This window comes from Lontra canadensis, unplaced genomic scaffold, assembly GCF_010015895.1.
Source record: "Lontra canadensis isolate GAN:19392208 unplaced genomic scaffold, GSC_riverotter_1.0 scaffold59, whole genome shotgun sequence".
In the NCBI taxonomy this organism is placed as follows: Eukaryota; Metazoa; Chordata; class Mammalia; order Carnivora; family Mustelidae; genus Lontra; species Lontra canadensis.
In genome coordinates, this window is record NW_022631053.1 from 4,300,756 (window position 1) to 4,305,749 (window position 4,994).

The window sequence follows — 4,994 nt, forward strand, 5'->3', positions numbered from 1 at the left end:
AAATGTGGGGAGAAAATCCTACAGTCTCTAATTTATTTTTTTAAGATTTTATTTGAGAGAGACAGAAAGAGAGAGCATAGAGAGTGAGAGGGAAAAGCAGACACCCCACTGAGCAGAGAGCCAGACATGGGGTGGATGCCAGGACCCTAAGGTCATGACCTTAGCTGAAGGCAGACACTTAACAGACTTGAACTTCTCAGGCTACCCCCCTCCACAGTCTGTAATTTAAATGCATGTTGGGAAAGATAAAGTAGAGACCATCCAGAACCCCCCAAGTGTATCAAGGTCATAGAATCTGCTTGAAAAGGGTAGAGAATATGTAGTCTTAGTGTTGGTAGAACCTGATAATATCAACAAGGGTTTGCTACCAAAGTTCCTAGCCATTAGTGGGAACAGCTGAGAGCGGTGTGAAACCTGGCAGATCGGTACTGGTAACAGGAGTAAAAACATACGGGTTTGGAAAATTCAGGAGGAACATGGGTATATTCTTGGTTAAGTGTGACTTTCAGGAGAAAGAGAAAGAGACTACTTTTGAAAGTAGTCATTGTTCCTTGAAGACAGCAGCCAGTGGTAAATGGAAGAAAGAAAAGAAGTAACTGGTAATAAGTACCCCACTGAAAAAACAAACAGGAGAATCAGAAATCTGACCACCAAAAAAAAAAAAGTACTTAAGAAAACTGTTTTCACCATAGCAACAGAAGAGGGAGCCCTTGAGCTGAAAAAAAAAAAAACAAAAAAAAAAAACCAACCAAAAACAAACAGGGAGGCCCTTGAAACCCTGTCCATTTTCCCTTGAAAGATATGTTAAAAGCTGATTCAGAAAAATCCAGCATATTCAAGGATGACTAACAATAACAAAAATTCAGTATCCACACAAAATTAATATAAGAAAACATGCACACACAATCACAGTTTCAACAGATGAAAGCATACCAGAAAAAATTATGTCTCGAAGCAGAAACCAAGACTAAACTACAAGATATGTAAGTATACTGGGTCCTGTAGAATCCTCTCCATATACCCTCTTCAGTACTGAGGCACTCATAATCCAGGTTGCTAGAAAGCTGGTGGCTGAGTCCTTCTCTGGGAATTGTCTTTGGCCAAAAAAAATTCCTTTACCCAAGGTCAAATCCTCTTCCCAATGTCTATCTGTATCCAATGACTTGTTCATGCCAAGATATCTGAGGGCCTTACCTCAAGGTGGGGCAACTTTTTATTTATTTTTTTTTTTAAGGGTAGGAAGGGCCTTTATTGTTTACAACAGGAAGTGAAAGAGGAGGGAACATGACAGCTCTGGCAGGGGTGTGGGGGTGGGGACTCCAAAGACCTCTTCCGTGGTTGTGCCCCCAAAGCAAGGTGAGACCATTCTGAAGGGCCATCCCAACTTCAAAACTCCTCATGGGATGAGCTGAGACCTGTTGTGACTGACCGTGGCCGATGGTATACCGGAGCTGGTTCTTACAGGTCCATGAGAGCCAACTGCTAACATTTTTAAAAATTTTGCAAGCAGGGTGACTTAGTTAAGCTTTCAACTCGTGGTTTGGCTCAGATCATGATCTCAGGGTTATGGGGATGAGCCCTGTGTCAGGCTTTATGCTCAGTGGGAAGTCTGTTTGAGATTTTCTCTCTCTCCCTCTCCTGCTGTCCCTCTCCCTGCTTGTGCTCTCTCTCCCTCTCTCTCTCATAAATGAATAAATCTTTAAAAAAAATTTTGCAAGTAAACACAGCTACTACAAGAACTTAAATTCTTTAAACTCAAAATTAAATTCTATTCAAAACCAAGGCAACAAATACTCATCACTTCCTAATTATTTTACTACATTTATTATTATCTATGCCCTTGAGGTAACATCTGTTGTTTTTGTATGGGTGTTACTATGCATTTCTTTCCAGATCCATGTTCAGTGGATGTCATATTTATAGCTTAAAATTGGCCATGATGGAAGTACTTATATGCTGGAAAATGTTACAAATCAGAGCTTTTTATTCCTCTGAGAATTGGTTATTAAAAATTTAGCAGCACACACTAATTACAGCTCAGCATCTCCTTCTATCCAATCCTCCTTCCTTCACATCATCATAAGTGTTGATCCCAAGGGTAATTGCTAATAAACCTCATGCACACAATTCTCTGTCTCAGAGTCTGTGTCACAGAGAATGCAACCTAAAACAACAAAGAATAGCTAGGATCAAACATATCATATAGGACATAGGGGATGAAAATAAGAAAAGTTAAGAAACATAGATTAAAACAATTGAGAAGGAAATAATATAAAAATCAGACACCAAACATCCAATGTACATACTTCTGGATGCATTAAAGAAGACAATCAAAATAATAAAGTAGAATTAATATTTACAACTATAATTCAATAATAATTCTTTCATAAGGGTGGAGGGAAAGAAGACATTAATCTTCATACTGAAAGAGCACATGATGTATTAAGTTAAACAGACCCAGATTAGTCAACACTTAGATTTTTTTTTAATTTTTATTTTATTTCACTTTTTTATTAACATGTTAATGTATTATTTGCTTCAGGGGTACAGGTCTGTGAATCGTCAGTCTTACACAATTCACAGGACTCACCATAGTAGTCAACACTTAGATTTATCCTAGAAAATTACACTGTAATACAAAGGAAAAAAATTACCTGTGCTGGCAAAAAGATCAAGTCACTTTCTAAGGATAACAAATCAGTTTGGCATCAGAGTTCCCAGCTATTTTCAAAGTTAGAAAATAGTAAAACAACATCTATAATATAATCAAGGGAAGAGAATGCTAAAGGCAGAAAAACCATCCTGCAAGTAGCAATTTTTCAGTATGATAATAAACACCTGGGATTATTGTACTCACGAGTTCTTCCTGAAGACAAACTATACCCAACTAAGAGAGGACCTAGAAAACTTCACCAAAGATACTGGTGGTGTACACTGAATACACCTAGCTATACACCTAAGACTAAAACAAAAGTGGGAGCAGGAATAGCATATAAATTTTCTATGCTCTGACAGTGTAGTAATAACTAAAAAAAAAATGTGAAGTGGGGAGAGAGAAACAGGTGGAACAGCTCACTAACAGGTAAAAAGTGAGAGTTAAAGGAGTCATTTAAAGACAACAGATTGTAATCCAAAACATTCAGGACAAGAACTAACATTAAGAAAAAGAATACTGTTGACTAGGGTGCCTGGGTGGCTCAGTGGGTTAAGCCTCTGCCTTCAGCTCAGGTCATGATCTCAGGGTCCTAGGATCGAGGCCCACATCGGGCTCTCTGCTCAGCGGGGAGCCTGCTTTCTCCTCTTTCTCTATGCCTGCCTCTCTGCATACTTGTGATCTCTCTCTCTCTGTTTCAAATAAATAAATAAAATCTTTAAAAAAAAAAAAGAATACTGTTGACTAAAATTGAATGGTAGAGGGTACAGAAGAAAAGAGACAGGAGGCAGTGTACTGCTCTGAGTAGGAAACTAACAGTCATGTATAAAGAAAAAGAGGACCAAGGTATTATGTGAGTATTGTTATAAAGGGAATTTAAAACAAAAATAGAAATTTCTGTAATCATTAAAATACACACACACACACAAAGAAAAATACAAATAAAGCAACAAAGAGCAAAGAAAACTGAACACATAGTTACTGGAAAACTATGCATTGTTTTGGATATATAAAGGTGACATAATTGAGATCAAACATAGCAGTTCTATAAATATATACATATTAAGTGGTCATAAAATCACTTATTAAAAGATTTTCAGGCTCACTCACAAAATGAAATCCAACTCTGGACTGTATATAGGAGAGCCTAAAATAAAAGAATGAACAAAGATGTATTGGGCAAATGAAAATTTTAAAAAGGGCAGTATCAAGCAAGGTAATATTCAAGCAAAAAGGTATTAAATGAGACAAAGAATGACCCTTTATAATGCAAAAAGCTATAATTCACTATGAAGATATAAGACTCATGAATATCTGTGCAATAAATAATATAGCAACAACTTTTATAAAGTAGTAACTATTGAAGATTAGAGAAATGGAAAAAGCTAATAATGACTTTAACACATCTCTCTCAGTCCAAGACAATCCAAGAAATAGCAGCGACAAAAAAAAGTACAAATTAGGAGAACTAAACAATGTTGGTCTGTAAGACAATCTTATAAGACAGATAAAAAGTTTATCAAATTTACTATAAAATATTACATGATGGTATATCAGTTATCTATTACTGCAAAACAAATTACCTCCAAAATCTGGTGGCTTAAAACAACACACATATATAATCTCACAATTTCTATGGGTCAGGAGTTCAGTACTGGCTTGAATGGCTGGTTCTGGCTTAAGGTCTCTCATGAGGTTGTAGTCAAGAGTTTGGTTGGGGCTGCAATCATCTGAGGGCTTGACTATGGCTGGAGGATCTGCTTCTAAATTGGTTCAGGCACATAGTTTTTGGCTAAAGGCCATAAAGACATCTCAAAAGAGCCTCTTAATATGTGATACTCAAGGGAGTAATACAAATGAGCCAAGAGAAACAGAAAGGATGAAGCCACAATGCTTTTTTATGACCTAGACTCAAAAAGTGCCACACTGCCATTTTTGCCACATTCTGTTTATTAGCAGCAAGTCCCTAAGTACTGTCCATGTTCAAGGACACCTTTTGAAGGGAGGAATACCAAAGAATTCATCAATTATGTTTTAAAACCACCACAGAGGGGCACCTGGGTGGCTCAGTGATTAAGCATCTGCCTTTGGCTTGGGTCATGATCCCAGGGTCCTGGGATTAAGCCCAGCACCAGGTTCCCTACTCAGCAGGAAGCCTGCTTCTCCCTCCCCCACTCCCCCCCACCCCTGGCTTGTGTTCCCTCTCACTCTGTCTCTCTCTCTGTCAAATAAATAAATAAACCCACAGATGATATACCTACCAAAAGTAAAAATTTGGATTTTTTTCTATCAAGATAAAAAATTGATCTTTGGGGCACCCGAGTGGCTCAGTGGGTTAAGC

At 37.7% G+C, this 4,994-nt stretch overlaps 1 long non-coding RNA gene across 1 annotated transcript; it reads right to left on the bottom strand.

The window, feature by feature from the left end:
• Positions 1 to 1,882: 1,882 nt before the first annotated feature.
• Positions 1,883 to 4,548, bottom strand: LOC116878953. Its single transcript, XR_004384922.1, has 3 exons — positions 4,237 to 4,548; positions 3,764 to 3,800; positions 1,883 to 2,164 (listed from the first exon to the last, which is right to left on the bottom strand). It is a non-coding gene; the product is annotated as an uncharacterized LOC116878953 (long non-coding RNA).
• Between the last annotated feature and the right edge of the window lie 446 nt (positions 4,549 to 4,994).